At 44.8% G+C, this 16925-nt stretch overlaps 1 protein-coding gene across 11 annotated transcripts in view; it reads left to right on the forward strand.

Moving 5' to 3' along the window:
- Positions 1-942: 942 nt before the first annotated feature.
- Positions 943-16925, forward strand: part of CALD1 (caldesmon 1) — a 180909-nt gene continuing 164926 nt past the window's right edge. For 3 of the 11 annotated variants that reach the window (XM_028747512.2, XM_028747513.2, XM_077935239.1), the window contains exon 1: positions 946-1144. The gene's annotated coding sequence lies outside the window, so the exon portion shown is untranslated. Of the gene's footprint in view, positions 1145-16925 lie in introns of all 11 variants that reach the window. The other 8 variants (XM_077935238.1, XM_077935240.1, XM_077935237.1 and 5 more) reach the window with 5 other exon arrangements.

A 16925-nucleotide genomic window follows, 5' to 3' on the forward strand; every position in this document is an offset into this window, starting at 1 on the left:
ATTCAGCTTTAAATGTGAACTGAATTGAGTTTCTCCTGCATCCATATGTGCTATATCAACCTTTTAACTGGAGATGCCAAGAACTGAAAGGGAGAACCTTCTCCATGGAAAAGCATGAACTTGTCATTGAGCTGTGGCTTTTCCTTTTGGAGAGTGCGACAAACAGCTGGAATAGCTAGCCAGATATTTAGAAAGATACAATTCAACAGATAAGAGTTGTTGTTGTCTTAAAAAACCCCCAACAACAATGCCATGAGAAATATGAAAGGACCATAGAGTTATTTTAAAAAAAAGAGAAATCAGCGTATTTTTATAGTTGTACATGCAAATGAAAATGCTTCCTTCTCTGTGCAAAATGCTTCCAAACCCCGCTAACTCATCTTTTTCACTCTCCCCTCCACTTTCCTTTCCCAGCAGATTCGAAATGATAAAGGAAATACTTCTGAAACATCTGGTATTCATTCCCAAAATACAGTGTCGCTGTATTTTGTTTGCATCAAATGCCTTGCTTTTAATTTTATCCCACCTCCTCCTCTCCAAAATGAATGCATCAGTAAATATGCAGAGAACTATTCTCTCCCCCCCCACCCCCGATTTCCAATATATTTCATTTAAAATATATATATACACAAAAAAACCACCCTCCATTTGTGTTCAACAAGAGAGCCTCTTTCTCCAAGATTAACATTTCTTATGATTGTTCCTGACAGAGGATTTACTTTCAGAGGCCCTGCGAAGGATAACCAAAAAAGGGCATGGAGCAAGACAGTTTTGGCAGCTTGTGCGAATTTTCGGAGGTTTTTAGGTCTTGGTTTTCTTATGAGTGGCTTCCTGAGCGTGCCTAGGGAATGACAGGCATCCCTTCAGGCTGGCTGACCCCACCTTTGGCTGAAGCCTAGCCATTGGCTGCTTATTAGAATAAATTGAGGACAATGCATACCACTGGCTGCCAATTTTAAACATAAGGGATATGTATTCACTTAGCACTGACTTTAGGGAGGGGCCAAGGAGAGAGTTTAGTTCCATGGACTAGGGCTTGCGGGGCTTAGACTGCCTGGGTGCTTCTTATGCTCTGCTGCTGCCGCCAGGAAACAGCCAGAGCCTCACTGCCTAGACCGGTCTGAGAACAGTTTCTGCTGCTGAGGTAAGGGCTCAATGAACGATAAATAAATCAAGAGGGCTTTTTCCCTTTTTGCACTTGCACTGTGGATAATTTGCAGGAGCATTCCCATTAAAACAAACGCAAAGCAAGCGTTAGAGGTATTGCAAAGAGCGCCTTGCAGCTTTGCAATGATGCTCAGCGTTGAATTAATGGAGCAGGGATGCCAGAGTCTGATGTTTCTGGGAGATCCTTTTTTTTATTGTATATGTGTAAGTATGATGAGTATGTTTGCACAGAACGAAGTCTCCGTGCAGCAGGATTTCTTACCTGTCTGTCATTGGGAGACGGATAACAACTACCCTCTTAGATGGGGTGTTTTATCTCCCGTTGTAACAGGACTGTTAATCTCCTTTTTAAAGCGTGGGGTTTTTGTTTCAAAACTTGAGGAAGAAAAGCTGCACAACTGGAAACTAGCCTCTCTGCTCCCCAGTCTGCCCCGCCTTTTTAAGAGTCAAAAACCTGGTCTCTGAAAAGCTTAGCAGCAGAGAGAGAATGCAACTAGCACAGACCTGGCAAAGCTCTGGTTAATGTTATGGATTTGATATGTTGCTGAAACAGATGTCTCGCTCCGACTGTCTTTCATAAAAGAGGAGCTTTGTTGAAAGTAGTCTCCATCCGTTTTTAGTTTTTAGCTTTCCACATGCAATGTTGCCTATTGCCAGGATGTTTCTTATGAGGGAACCTTTCCGGTTAACAGAAGAAATGTTCATGGGTGGAACTAGCTGATAATAAATTGAGCGTGGGTGGGTGAGCCAGAATGTCGCTCTGCACAGACTGGAAGCAAACGTTTAAAGCACTCCTGACATGCTCTGATGACTTTGTGAGTAGAAGGCGATGATATTTTGGAAAGCACAGAATTTCTCAATGCTAGTAATAATGGGAGCAAAGGGGTGGAAATGTTTAAAGGAGACAATATCTTTCACCCAGAACCAAAGATAATACATGGGCATGTAGTGTTTGTTTGCTTTTGTTGAACAAAACGGCTTTCTTTTCTTTCTTTTTGGTAGCCCAAGCTTCCTTTTCTTGGTATGTGGCTGTGCCTATATTTTATTTTTGTTCATTGTGGATCTTTTTTGCCCTGGAAAATGGGCTGTGTAGGGGAAAGCTCTCTTAAAAACATCAAGCCACCAGGAACGTCCGCTGAGCAAACACCTTTAAATTAATTTGAGATGCAGGAGAGGTGTGCTTTCCCAGGATGTGCTATTTTCATAAGATCATTGCACACATTCACATTCTTTCGGTAGACACCTAAAAATGTAATGTGTGAATCAGACATGTGTTGGGCAGTCTTTGTATCACTTGGCTACACTTGTCACAGAGGCAGCACCCTGACCAGGGGACACCCAGTCACAAACCTGGGTTTACTGCCCCATTATGCATGGAAGGGCCCTTAGGTCCACTTCACACAATACAGTTTAGATATAACTTACAAATGTAATGTGGGAATGCATCAAGCACTTGAATCAGTCAATTACACTTGGGAGGGACCTGCTGTTGGCTGATGGTAATTTTGGGTTTCCCCCTGAACAATGTGTGAAATTGCCCAAGAAATAATGGATGAGATCTAAACCGCCAAGAGAACGATACATGCAATAGATAACACATACATCAGAATCATGTCTGTTTCATAAGGATTGCCGCAGCATGCAGTTCATTAAGCAATGCTGCTTTTAAATTCCAATTCCTTTTAACGGTGTTTACAACTTATAAGGGAGTACAGTGCCTTGTAAGTGTTGCCTCTATGGTCCAATGTTGCCTTCAACCTACCAATCAGTCTCTTGGTCAAACTAGGCATGATGTATGAGCTCTGGGTGTGGAAATTCCAACCGCATTTCCTTAAGTTGTGATGTGATTCCTGATAGTGGATCAGGGCTGCTGCACCAAGGCAGTGGACTTTTTAGCTCTTTGCTCTCCAACTGATTTTCAAATCAACCCCGCCCCACCCCCCAAGCTCCTATTAATCATGAAGGGGAAAACTTATTTCCTTCCGCATGAGCATCTGGACAAGGAACGGGGCAACTGAGAAGTGGTCCAGTCCAGTCTTTCACTCCTGGCTTCTGGCAGAAAGATGGACTGGACCACTTTAACACTGAGTCATTGTCTGTATGCAGCTTAATCTTCCGCACAGAGAGATGTGTACAGGCCAGGTGCATATGCAAATGCAACAGGGGCACTTCGGATGCTGAAGCAGCATAATTTAATATCCTTACTTCAGCTGATTTTGCAGTGGATCTGATTTGCAAGTGAGTGAATGGGGATGGTTGCAGAAAGGGATTGACAAGGTGCTGAATCTGCAAATGGGTCATTGGCAACAAGTGTGCTCCCCCCCCCCACTTTCCCCAGAAATTGGATATTTGGATCATAGGAGCCAACTCATAGGGGCTGAGGGATCTTTGACCCCCCCCAATAACATTTTTGAGGAAGCTGCGCCCCCTCCCCCCAAGTTGATGGGCATTGCCATTCAAATGGTGTGTGTACACTGCGTCATGTGATCGATTGGGCAGGGCTCACCTGACCCCACCGATATTTTATTCAAGTGGCCACCCCTGATCTGGATGAAATACGCGGACAATTGCATGCATGTGGAGAACCCTTTTTATGATTCACATCCAGCTGGAAGCACCTTTGTTAATAAAACAATTAAGGCTTTGTTCTGTAATAATTAAGGGCCAAAGCAGCTCTGGATCAGGAACATTTCTCTCTCCAATTTGGACAGGGACATAGTGCTGGTGGGGGAAGGGTTAAGCATGATCTCACTTGCAGTCATTTTTCACATTTAACCCTTCCACAACCTCTTTGCAGGTATGTCCCCCTACCAGTATGGCAAATAGCAAATTGGGAGGGGTGTATGTGCCAGCACTGCAACGCTGTTGGCTCAGCGTCTGGTTGCCCCATGTGGTTACCTTTAAGAACTGCAGGTTGGAACATTTGGGCAGTGAAGTGATCTCAGGTTCTGGACTGGCTCTACCCACCCAAGCTGGCGAGGAAGGACTATAAAAAGCTTCCTGTTTGGTCTGAAGCCTTGCCTGAGCGACAATGCTTTCCTAATTCTGGTATGCTTCTGCACAGCTCTTGGTGAGAACCCTTTGTCCCTTGATGAGGGCTTATCTCCTGTTCCCCTCTGAATTGCTGTCTACAGCTCAGCAATTTTAACTGGGGGTGAAATTATGGCATATTGGCACACGGAGCGTTAACTCTTCCACATCCTGCACTGTAATCCCAGTCCGAATCACACTTGTTATTAAGTTTAAATAAATAAATGTGAAGATCCTGAGTGTGGGTCCTCTGCATCATACCAAGACGCCCCTTCAATGTCGAGCCGTGTGCTCCCTCCTGTTATTTCTGTTTCAAAGCCTTTGGGAGGAAGATGAAGGAAGGGGTCACAAGGCTGTAGCTATAGCACTGGAAGTTAGAATGCTGCATATTCTGGTTTCTCTTCAGATCCTATGCCTTTGGTCAGAATGTGTTGTTCATATTAACTTTGGTTTGCAAAAAATCCTTAGTATTTGCGGATGTTAACATATTTTCAATTATTTTCCTGTCATGTGGGTACTAATGGATCAGCGACGAAAGTGGACCCTGCGGGTTCTTAGGAGAGGTGTGTTTTGGTTTGTGTATTGGGTCGGCACAGCTTCAATTAGAAGTTATTATCTGGCTCAGAATGTGATAGAAGATTGTTCACATGCACGATCCGCGACCCCATCAGAAACGCTGCCTGTTTTTTGTCTGAATCGTACCTCTGCAAAAGGCCTCCAGAAGCTGTTTTTAGGCTCCAAGAAACTGCAGCTCTTCAGCAATTAGCACCAGGCGTGGCTTGGGAAAGAACCCAAGTCTCCAGAGCTAGAAAAAGAAAGCTCATAAATAACTGTTTTGAGTCAAGCTGAGTGGAGTTCACCTCTGACCAGTTCTTCATTTTCTGGTTGGGTGCCACAGAAATTACAGCTTAGCTCAGACCTTCTCCGTATCTATAATGAACTGCATTGGTGTTCCCTCCCTCGTTGTTGTTGTTTAGTCGTTTAGTCGTGTCCGACTCTTCGTGACCCCATGGACCAGAGCACGCCAGGCACTCCTGTCTTCCACTGCCTCCCGCAGTTTGGTCAAACTCATGTTGGTAGCTTTGAGGACACTGTCCAACCATCTCGTCCTCTGTTGCCCCCTTCTCCTTGTGCCTTCAATCTTTCCTAGCATCAGGGTCTTTTCCAGGGAGTCTTCTCTTCTCATGAGGTGGCCAAAGTATTGGAGCCTCAGCTTCACGATCTGTCCTTCCAGTGAGCACTCAGGGCTGATTTCCTTAAGAATGGATAGGTTTGATCTTCTTGCAGTCCATGGGACTCTCAAGAGTCTCCTCCAGCAGCATAATTCAAAAGCATCAATTCTTCGGCGATCAGCCTTCTTTATGGTCCAGCTCTCACTTCCATACATCACTACTGGCCCTCCCTCATTACTGTGCGCCATTTGCATAGATCTGAAGGCCTATAAAGGGCATCCTATATTGTACTTCTAGAGCTTTATGGTGCAGAAATGCCACATGGTGGGGGACTGTGCACAGTTGGGGTTCCTTATCACATGGAGTATCTGTGTACGCATAGCTCTACTAACACACAGAGGTGTTCCCATTTTAGGTCTATGGGTCTCCATGTGAAGGTCATGGACAGAGCCAGCAGTGTGGTCCCACTCTACTTTCCCATCACTCTCCTCTGCATTCCTTCTACCCAATGAGAATGTTTGAACAGGGCTTTTCCTATCATTAAAATAATGAAAGCTGTGATTTTCAAGGTGCTGAATGCTGTGTTCTGTACAAGCTCCAGCACTTCTGTGGAACACACACAGCGCTTTTGAAGTCTATTGGTTTCAATGGGGTTTTTTTGTTTTTGTTTTAGCAAACTGGACTTCCTCAGGAGTTTACATTTATGGAGTTCTTTCCCTCCAAATAATATGAATGTGGAGGCGGAAAGTTTATCTAGGGACAATTGAGGGATTTAGACCTTGTGAATTCCTATATGAAATGGCCTTATCAGGATCTCTTGGACTAATGTGCAGCTCGGGACTTAGGCATCCAACAGATTTTCCACATTTCCAAATTCTGCCGTTCCTGGACGTTCATCTGTCAAAATACTCACTGAACTATGTATTTTGGAAGGAGTTTTGTTTTTGCATTAAAAATAAAAATAAAAAATCAGATGAATGTGGAAACAGAGTGGAATGAAATTATGGGTGAAAACATGAGAAATGTATAATGACCAGAAGTCGGCAGATTCAACCACCCCTAACCTGGAGGAAGGATGTGAAATTGGCAGCATTCCCCGAGTAGCAAAGGTAGCCTGCGTCTTTGTGACAGTCTCCGTTCTCAGGGACTTGGTGAATGACAAGCAGCCTGCGCAACTGGCAAGGCCAAAGGGAGCATCCTTGTGACTGCTCGCACCAGGGTTTCCAAGCAGAGGAGAACCTAAGGCACAGATGGGAAACCTGTGCTCGTTCTGCCCGGACACTGAGGTCCAGCGCCGAGGGCCTTCTGGCGGTTCCCTCGCTGCGAGAAGCCAAGTTACAGGGAACCAGGCAGAGGGCCTTCTCGGTTGTGGCACCCGCCCTCCCACTAGATGTCAAAGAGAAAAATAACTACCAAACTTTTAGAAGACATCTGAAGGCAGCCCTGTTTAGGGAAGCTTTTAATGTTTAATAGGTTATTGTATTTTAGTGTTCTGTTGAAGCTGCCCAGAGTGGCTGGGGAAACCCAGCCAGATGGGCGGGGTATAAATAAATAAATAAATAAATAAATAATTTTCCACTTCAAGAGCCACATTCTCTTCTGGGTAACCTTCCAGGGGCCACATGCCACTGGTGGACAGGGCCAGGAAGTAAATAACAGACCCCTCTCTATCCAGGAAAGCCAAGAGTCATCACCAGAGTTCATGGACAGGCTACACCCTTCGGTAGCCTTCGACATAATATCATGGAGGTTGCTAGGAGAGGGAAAATGGGGTGGAAGAAGTGGAAAAAAGATGGGGGAAGAAGGGAGAAGATGGAGAAAAGAGGCAAAACAACAATAACAAAACCCTGAAAAAGGAGTGCCCTCTCCACTTTTGACTATTCCTGCCCACTGCTGGCTTTGTTTTCAATATCAACACCAACAGAACAAGACTACATATGCACACAGAAAACTTTGGCATCAACCTTAACTTTGGGAAGGCTGATTATTCTTTGGGAATGAAATTTGATGTGCTATTTTTTAAGATGAACCTATTGATGAGACTAGAATTTGTGATCTGAGCAACTGGAACCAGGGCAGGCAGCGATGGGAAAGTACCCTACTTGGAAAAGCTTTGGCTCTGTGGAAACTTCCACTACATATTTCAATGCTCTGCTCATGCCGATAATAAATAAGGGTCCTCTGAGAGATGCTGCGCAGGGTGTAAAAACAAGACAATAAGCAACCCGCCCGTTTACACATTCATTGGTTGGATGTCCTTAAATAGGAAAAAATGGGGAATAATGGAAATTGGCTCACAGAACTGTGTAGAACACCATGTCTAGTCATAAATACGTTTTAGCTTGGAACTACCCAGAGGTTGTGGGATACGTCAATATGTATGCATGCCCCCCCCTCACCCCCGCCACACACACAGATTGACAAGTTACAACGATACCCAAAACAATGCTGGGAATATTGCCCTTAAGAATCTGGTAACTCAGACTTGTCAGGAACTTTATATTGTAGTTTTAAAGAACACAAAGGACAGAAACAACAGATTTACGAGGCAAACTTTCTTCGCACCAGCTAATCCGTGGGGAGATATGATCAGCATTGCCATAAAACACGTTTGTAAATAAGCAATTCCGCAGTCCTGGGATTTTGGAGGGGGCTTTTGAAACGTGCCCTCTCTCCTTTTTAAGAACACAGTTACTGGGTCATATGCATGACCCATCTCATCCACTAGTTTATTTCCAAGCGTGGCTGTTGGTGGATTTGACAGGGAAAGTGTTCAAGAACATGGAGCAGGGAGTTAAGCCAAATGTTCAGGGGTGTTTTGAGGACAGACTTGATGGGAGAGAAACTGAATCACATGGCCGTTCTGAAAGGAGAGGGAATAAAGAATAATAAGCAGGGTCCTTGTGGAAGTATATTGGAGGAGCACAGGTCACAGGAAGGGTATAATGAGAAATAAGGAGGTGAGGGGAGATTGAAGGACAAGTACATTGAGGGGTTTAAGGGACAAAAGCTTGAACTGGATGCAAATGGGGTTTGAGGAAGGGGTTCCTATGGTTTGATCAACCATTGATATGCACGCCTTTTATTTTTTTAAAGGTTGAACAGATAGTATATGTTGAAAATACTCACACTACTCAGGGTTGTTTTTTTTTATTGCAAAATTGCTTGGAAAATGCTTAACCATTTATTATTATTATTATTATTATTATAGCTCAGTGACCCCAGTGATCTTGAGCCTCTCTAGGTTTTTGAGCAGTGCACCTGTTCTGGAATTGAGATTTTATTTTTAGCATTTTATTTTCAATTTTTCTAACAACAACAATTTGCTTACACATAGCTATCCAATCCAAATTTGCATTGATTGACTCCCCCCGCCCCCGGTTTCCAGTTTTTTATTCTATATTTTTCATTGCATCTAATTATTTCCCCCAATTAATTTCCAATTATTTTTCACATCATAATTCGGCCTTCAGCTCATAAATGCTGCAGCAATCCTGCTAATGTTTTCGCGTTCTTGCAGTGTTCTTTAAAATAATCCACAAAGTTTTTCCAGTCTTGATTAAATTAAATGGAATTGAGATTTTAAATCTGAACCATCTTCCAGTTCCACATAAGCAGCTCCTAAGCATGAGATCCTAGCCCTCAGCCACGAATAATCTGTCCTGGCAATGATCCAGTGAAGCTGGAGACACTTCCATACCCTTTTGTAGCCTTCCTCAACCTGTGTGCTGGCTGATGCTGATGGAAGTTGCCATTTGGAAAGGGCACCAGGCTAGGGAAGCTTGCCCTCTTGCTTGAAATATTCTTCTGAGGCAACAGTTGGCATTGCTCACTGTTCCAGCTTGAAAATAATCACAATAACCTTTCCGTTCAGCTTGCTCACGTTGACAGCTGCCTCCTGAAGTTTCATTATCAAAGTGGCTTCAAGTGCCTCAGAGCTCCTGCCTGGCTCGCTGTCTCCTTTGCTCCTGTGTGGCCCTGGGGGAGACAAGAAAGTGTCCAATTGCCTATGAAGGAACCAGGAAAATCCCGCAGCGGGGTGTGGCAATCACACAGGGTCCCCGGACATTTCACCGTCTATTGATCCCTGTGCCACCACTTTATTTCTCGCTGCCACCACCCAGGCCCTACCTGGTACAATACTGAGTCCAGTCAGGGTTAAATTGGAACATAAACTTCTGTTTATTTATTGCAGGTTAACAAGTGTGTGGTTTCATAAATGGTATCGGTCCATTACAATCATGGGGTGCCTATCCAGACCTATAACTTCTGCTACCTGCTCTCACTCACTAAACCACCTCTCAAATGTCTTCCTAGCTCCTAACTGTTCCTGACTCAGCTTATTTCGCTACACTAACTCAACCTACCCACAGACTCTACCCCAATTCACTCCCACTCCAACCAACCACCAAACGAACTCTCCCTTTCCCCCACCCAGAGCTGGTTTTATAGTCCCTCTGACTCCGCCCCCTGGGTTCTGATTGGGTAACCTGTTTAACTATTTCACCTCCAGCACTCTCATATGTTAACGTCACATGGGGATGCCTGGATCTAAATCGTTTTTCGGGGTTGCTGGTGGCGCAGAGGTTTCTGGGTGGTGGTGGTGTAGATAGCTAGCTAGAAAGGGGCAAGATTTTAGATACGGGCGCATGGAACAATTTTTAAATTAAAATAAAATCAAGACTCCTTGTGCTCTGCTCCCCCTTTCTTCCCACCCAGGGCAGCCCAACTCTCTGGCTGCACCTCAGAGCTGGCACGTCACACCAGGCAGGGCCTCAACAGGGGCAGCTTCTCTTCCTCTTTGCTCCCTCTTCACAGTGGCGTAGCGTGGGAGGTGCAGGGGGGGCCGGCCGCACCGGGTGCAACATCTGGGGGTTAGGGTTAGGGGGCGCAAATCCACGGGTTAGGGGGCGCAAATCCACGGGTTAAAGGTAAAGGTAAAGGTACCCCTGCCCGTACGGGCCAGTCTTGACAGACTCTGGGGTTGTGCGCCCATCTCACTCAAGAGGCCATAGGCCAGCGCTGTCTGGAGACACTTCCGGGTCACGTGGCCAGTGTGACAAAGCTGCTCTGGCGAGCCAGAGCCGCACACGGAAACGCCGTTTACCTTCCCGCTATAAAGCGGTCCCTATTTATCTACTTGCACCCGGGGGTGCTTTCGAACTGCTAGGTTGGCAGGCGCTGGGACCGAGCAACGGGAGCGCACCCCGCTGCGGGGATTCGAACTGCCGACCTTCCGATCGGCAAGCCCTAGGTGCTGAGGCTTTTACCCACAGCGCCACCGCTGTGGTTAGGGGGTGCAAATTACTTGCCTTGCCCCGGGTGCTGACAACCCATGCTACGCCACTGCCTCTTCAGTAACCACTATCAGCTGCCCAAGGGAGGAGACAACAGAGGGGCCACAGGATGTTCCCATATATCTTCCACTGCTGCCACTGCTACTGCTCAGGAGAAGCATGGCTCACCCTCTTCCCCAAGCTCAGTGGTGGTGGCACTGGTGGGGAAAACAGGGACATTCCAGGATCAAATCAGAAGCCAGTATAGTTTTTTGTAATTCTGGCTCTGTCCTTGGAAAATAGGGACACTTGGAGGGTGTGGGATAGTCTGCCTCTGAAAACCAGATACAGTGGTACCTCGGGTTACAGACGCTTCAGATTACAGACGCTTCAGGTTACAGACTCTGCTAACCCATAAATAGTACCTGGGGTTAAGAACTTTGCTTTAGGATGAGAACAGAAATCGCGCAGCAGCAGCAGCGGGAGGCCCCATTAGCTAAAGTGGTGCTTCAGGTTAAGAACAGTTTCAGGTTAAGAACACACCTCCGGAACGAATTAAGTACTTAACCCGAGGTACCACTATACTGGGAACAACAAACAGCTTGGGGAATCTACGAAATGCTGAATTAACAATACCAGTGATGGCACACAAGCCCTTTGGATTTCTTTTATATATATATATAATTTTTATTAAAATTTTCCGTTATACAAATTCACCATATCAAACATATCAAGCCCTTTGGATTTCATGGGACCTGTAGGTATATTTAGAGCCAAGGTCCTAATGCCCAAAGATGGCCCCGTTTAAAAATTTTTTTAAGGAGATTTCTGTTTAATTTCCTTGGCAGTTACCACGTTGACCACAGAAAGGCACAAGTATTCGGCAAACAGATTCTTCAATCAGTAAGTAACTTGTGGTTAGGATTTAAGAGCTTTTTGGTCCCGTTTGTAAACACCTGAGCCCATCATTAACAGGTCAAGGATAACTGGAGCTTTGGAGCACTTTTTATGTAACTAGGAAGGCTCTGTGTAAATACAGCAATTCATAAGAGGCAGGCCTGCGAAAGGCATGAGCCATTGGACTGAATAAAGCCTGCCAACAATGTCTCGCAGGCTGCGAGGTCCCCTAGATTGTGGAATTTGAGGAGGACTGCGAAAACAGAAATCTTAGAGATCTGTCATATTTAGGGCTCTGTGTCTTAATTAAGATTAACTTAACTGCTTGGGCTTCTGGAGTATCCTCACTTGTATTATTTGTTTTTCCTCTCTGAGTTGAAAGTGCCCTTTCTTTAAATCACAATTCTTACTAACTATTAGCAGCAGTTGGAAGAGAACGAAATTCTTAGGAATAATACACATTTCGCTGTGAAGTCCTTCAAAATCATTTATTGATTTGTGACAATTATGTATACCCCACCTTTCAGGATGCCAGTCCTCCCAAAGTATTTGGAACATGATGTGGTGTAGTGGTTAAGAGCGGTAGACTCGTAATCTGGGGAACTGGGTTCGCGTCTCCGCTCCTCCACATGCAGCTGCTGGGTGACCTTGGGCTAGTCACACTTCTTTGAAGTCTCTCAAACCCACTCACCTCACAGAGTGTTTGTTGTGGGGGAGGAAGGGAAAGGAGATTGTTAGCTGCTTTGAGACTCCTTCGGGTAGTGATAAAGCAGGACATCAAATCCAAACTCCTCCTCCTCCTCGTTCTCTTGGGATTCTTGCACCAAGGCAGTTGCGAGTGTGTGCGTTGGGTGGCTGGAGTCTAGTGGTCTGTCTTTTCTGCCTGCCTCTAGCGGACATTTGTACTGCTTCATACAGTGGTGCCCCGCAAGACAAATGCCTCGCAAGACGAAAAAGTTGCTAGACGAAAGGGTTTTCCGTTTTTTGAGTCGTTCCGCAAGACGAATTTCCCTATGGGCTTGCTTCGCAAGACGAAACATCTTGCGAGTTCTTGCGAGTTTGTTTCCTTTTTCTTAAAGCTGCTAAGCCGCTAAGCTGTTAATAGCTGCTAAGCCGCTAAACCGTTAATAGCCGCTAAGTCGCTAAGCCGCTAATAGCCACTAAGCCGCTAATAGCCGCTAATAGCCGCTAATAGCCGTGCTTCGCAAGACGAAAAAACCGCAAGATGAAGAGACTCGCGGAACGGATTAATTTCGTCTTGCGAGGCACCACTGTATTTCAAGACCTTGCTGATTACTGGGTTTTAATTGACTACACGTAGGAGTGGCTAACTCACAGCCTGTGTGCCTTATGCAGTCCATTGCCCAGGAAAAAGTGACCTGCCAGCCCGTGGATTTAGTGCCTCGTTTGATAGGGAGGTAGGCCTTTCTCCCTGTTCTTCAGAGAGCCATCTCCAAAGAGCAGGGGGAGCTCTTTATCTCCTGAAAGGGAGATAAAAACCCTTCTGCCTTTTCTTTAGAGATCTTCTCTAAAGGGCAGCCAAAGTGATCTTCTATCTCCGGTCTTTAGGACTAACACCACAGTACAGAGATTTGAAACAAAGTCCTTTCCCCTGCTCTTTAAGATTAAAAGGCAGCATTTCTCCCTCTTTTAGAGGTGGAAATGGTGCCTTTTTGTATAAATCCTGAAGTAGATCTGTGTAAAAACTGAAGGGAAGAAGCTGGGAAATGCTGGTTACATGTGCCCTTGCATACATGTGCATGCATGACTATTCATGTGTGTGAGAGGGATGGAGAGGGGAGTATTCTGTGTCATGTGCTGTGCTTTTTTCTGGGGGTACGCAGAGGTAAGCATACCCCTAAACATTTTGTGAATCTAAGTTTGGCCTCGTTGAGGGGCAGTATTTCAATATGAGTAGGAAAATGAGAGTACCTCTAAACGTTTTTTTAAGAAAAAAAGCACTGGTCATGTGTGTGATGGATGTGTGTGTGGTTTGTAAGTGTCATGTGCATGTGGGCATACATTGGCCACTCCAGCCGCTGACCTGTGGCCCTCAAATTGGTAGCTCACCATCAATAGATATCACAGATGTTCAATTTTTGAGGTGAATAAGATGCTAAATTACTTAATTGTTCCTCCATGATCTCCTTACAGCTCCTTTTAATGGTTTAGTTATAAGTTTCATCCTTATTCTAAGGCTGTAGCATTAACATATTGGCTGCATTTGGGGACAATAAAATACTATAGTTTATTGTTACGGGAATCAGTTTAGGTAATCGTTGGTTTTGCATGCTCTTCCACTCCTTTCTCTTCCTCTGGTATGGACGTGATCAGAATCTTTGCTTGCCTTTCTGATTAACCACAGTTTAGTGTTATATCCAAAACTCATCTTTACACAGTCATCTAATAATCCTAAACTCTTATTTCTTAGTAGATGATCTAGAACTGTACTAACTACTTAAATAACACCACCGTTAAACATTCATTATCCTCCTCACCGTTTTATTAAGAATGTTCCCATTGTGATTCTTTGAAGTCTTAACCAAAGAATATGATTCTGTATAACATTTTGCAAGTTCACTCAGTAGTTGCTTCTCCTTCCACTTTGATTCCTTCTCTTGTTTATATAGGCAAAATCAGTGTTTTCCTCTTAGCTTGTTTTGTTCTCTGTGCCAAAATCTTCCCAAGTTTGTTCCCACACTAAAAAATAGTTCTGCAAAAGCCAAATTTTATCTATTTCAACCTTTATACTTATACAAATATGTCAGGGTATCATCTTTGCCTATTTTCTGCGGTGTTTTAAGTGTTGTTAATCTTTTTACATTACTTCTCTTTCCCCGTTAGTTTCCTTCCATTCCTAAAAGCTGCAACAGATGCGAAAAGCCCTCTTGCAAAAACTAGAAATTAAACACGTCTGATGTCATACAGTATTAACTTGCAAGAAGTGGTTGTATTCTTCCTTTACTTGCTTAACTCATCCACACTTCTATTTGACCCCTGATTTATAGTCATGAGTCTGAGAGGTTCCTTTTTTCTGTCCCATCTCTTTCCCTGGGAAAAACCTGTGATTTACCTGAAGTAGGGGCCATATTCACACCCTGCACTTAAAGAACTATTGATACTGATTTAACTGTCTTCTTCCCCCAGAGAATTCTGGGAGTTGTGGTTTAAGAGTGCTGAGAATTGTTAGGAGACCCCCATTCCCCTCACACAGCTACAGTTCTCTGAGCAGTTTGACAACCAATTGCTCTTCCCAGCAAAATTTGGGAATTGCAGCTCTGTGAGTAGAATAGTGCACTGTGGGTTAAACCACAGAGCCTAGGACTTGCCGATCAGAAGTTCGGCGGTTCGAATCCCTGCGACAGGGTGAGCTCCCGTTGCTTGGTCCCTGCTCCTGCCAACCTAGCAGTTCGAAAGCACGTCGAAGTGCAAGTAGATAAATAGGTACCACTCGGGTGGGAAGGTAAATGGTGTTTCCGTGCACTGCTCTGGTTCGCCAGAAGCAGCTTAGTCATGCTGGCCACATGACCTGGAAGCTGTATGCCGGCTCCCTCGGCCAATAAAGCGAGATGAGCGTGGCAACCCCAGAGTCGGCCACGACTGGACCTAATGGTCAGGGGTCCCTTTAACAACTGTCAGCACCATTAACAAACCACGCTCCCATAGTTATTTGCAGGAATCCATTATTGCTTAATGCAGTGTTTCAAATATACTGTCTGAAGGTGTCTGGAGTGTGTTTTCATGTTCCCTGAGGTCAAATGATTGGGAGCTGAGGCTGCCAGTCACAGGAACAGATATTACCTTTCTTCTGTGCCTGAAGAGGATTCACTAAGCTCAGTCTCCATCTCAAGCCATAAGGTTCCCAGAGTCTCTGAGACTACACTGAGCCAAGGCTCCAGTGCAATGCAACTTGGAAATCTTTTGAAACCACCACATGGGAGTTCCTCACATGGTGATACAATGGTTCCATGTTGTAAGTTTTTATACATTGAGTTTTATATGCTGTTGAGAGTTTTCTTTAAAAAAGAGAGAGTTAGAAATGTTCTTAAAATAACGTCTTCATCAGACACGGAAAAGCAATATGGAATGCCTGTTTTGCAAAAGGGTTCTGTTCCCTGTATTGAATAAGAATAAGCAAATTACATCAAATTTCACCCCAGAGGAAAGGTGAATTATCCCAACAACAGTGCACCCTCCTTGCTTCTGGACTCTGTACAGAAGGTGATCTGTGGTGCTTCCTCATATGTACTTTTTGAGGTTGGAAAGGCCTATATATGCATAAAAAATAAAAAGGTTATGAGGAAAAGCTTGAAGAACCTGGACATGCTTAGTGTGGATTCATTTAGACTGTATTTTGGGGTCAAACTCTCCCAGTTGTATAGTGTGGGGGTGGTTGCCCAGGATGGAAGTTGTTGGGTACAAAATTTCAACACCCGGTGCTACCTCAATACTCATGTGTGCTTTTGTTGCTGGGCTCTGTTGAAAACGGATTCTCCATGCGAACGAGGAAGTCACCTCTCCAGACAACAGGACAACTCTTCTCTTCTTATCTCTGCGTCTGTGATCTCCTGGGTGATGCAGACACCGTGAGGCAGTTGTATACACGTGCCTACTCTGTCTGTTTCTTTCCCTCCCACCCACACCCTCCACACAGCCTTGGGCACTGGCAATCCACGCTACGTCACTGAACTCTCCCAAGGCAGCTTCTGACATATAGACTCATACTATATAAGCCACAATTAATTTAGAACCATAAAACAATAGAATTAATAAATAACAAGAACAGGCACTAACGCTAGACACCAATGAGATCTGGCCCAATGGAAGCAAAATAAGCTGCAGAAGTGAAGGATCGCCATGTAAAGAAAAAGGAGGCGCAAAGAGAAGACATAAAAGGATATGTGCAAAAAAGAGGGAAACTGCTCACCTTTGTCTATAGGGGACATGACAGCAAGGAAGGTTCTAAAATATGGCTGGAGGACTGGAGGAGGAGGGTGGGACTGGCTCCAGGATTACAATACAAAGCCATCTAGGGAAATAGTGGTGTTCTCCCTTGCCTTCCTGCGGCTTCCTTGGAGGTCTGCTGGGAAATAGTTATGTACTTGATGCACTGGTTTGGCCTATCCAAAGGCAGGTGGCTCCAGTCAGGCTCACGCAGTTGTACATTAAGGGCTGTGGAAAGGCCTATTCCCCACGAGGCGAAAAGGGTACCTCTCTCAAGTATGTGATTTATGCGCCAGATGTGACTCTGCCGCGATGCAGGTGTGACCAGCTTGAGCTGAAAGGCAATTCTGGAAGGAGACAGATTGCCTCATTATGTAATCAATGTAAATTATGGCTTGACTTTTACATGTGTAGAGTATAAAGCTAACACGCACCACTT

The sequence above is a fragment of the Podarcis muralis genome, chromosome 10 (assembly GCF_964188315.1).
Source record: "Podarcis muralis chromosome 10, rPodMur119.hap1.1, whole genome shotgun sequence".
In the NCBI taxonomy this organism is placed as follows: domain Eukaryota; kingdom Metazoa; phylum Chordata; class Lepidosauria; order Squamata; family Lacertidae; genus Podarcis; species Podarcis muralis.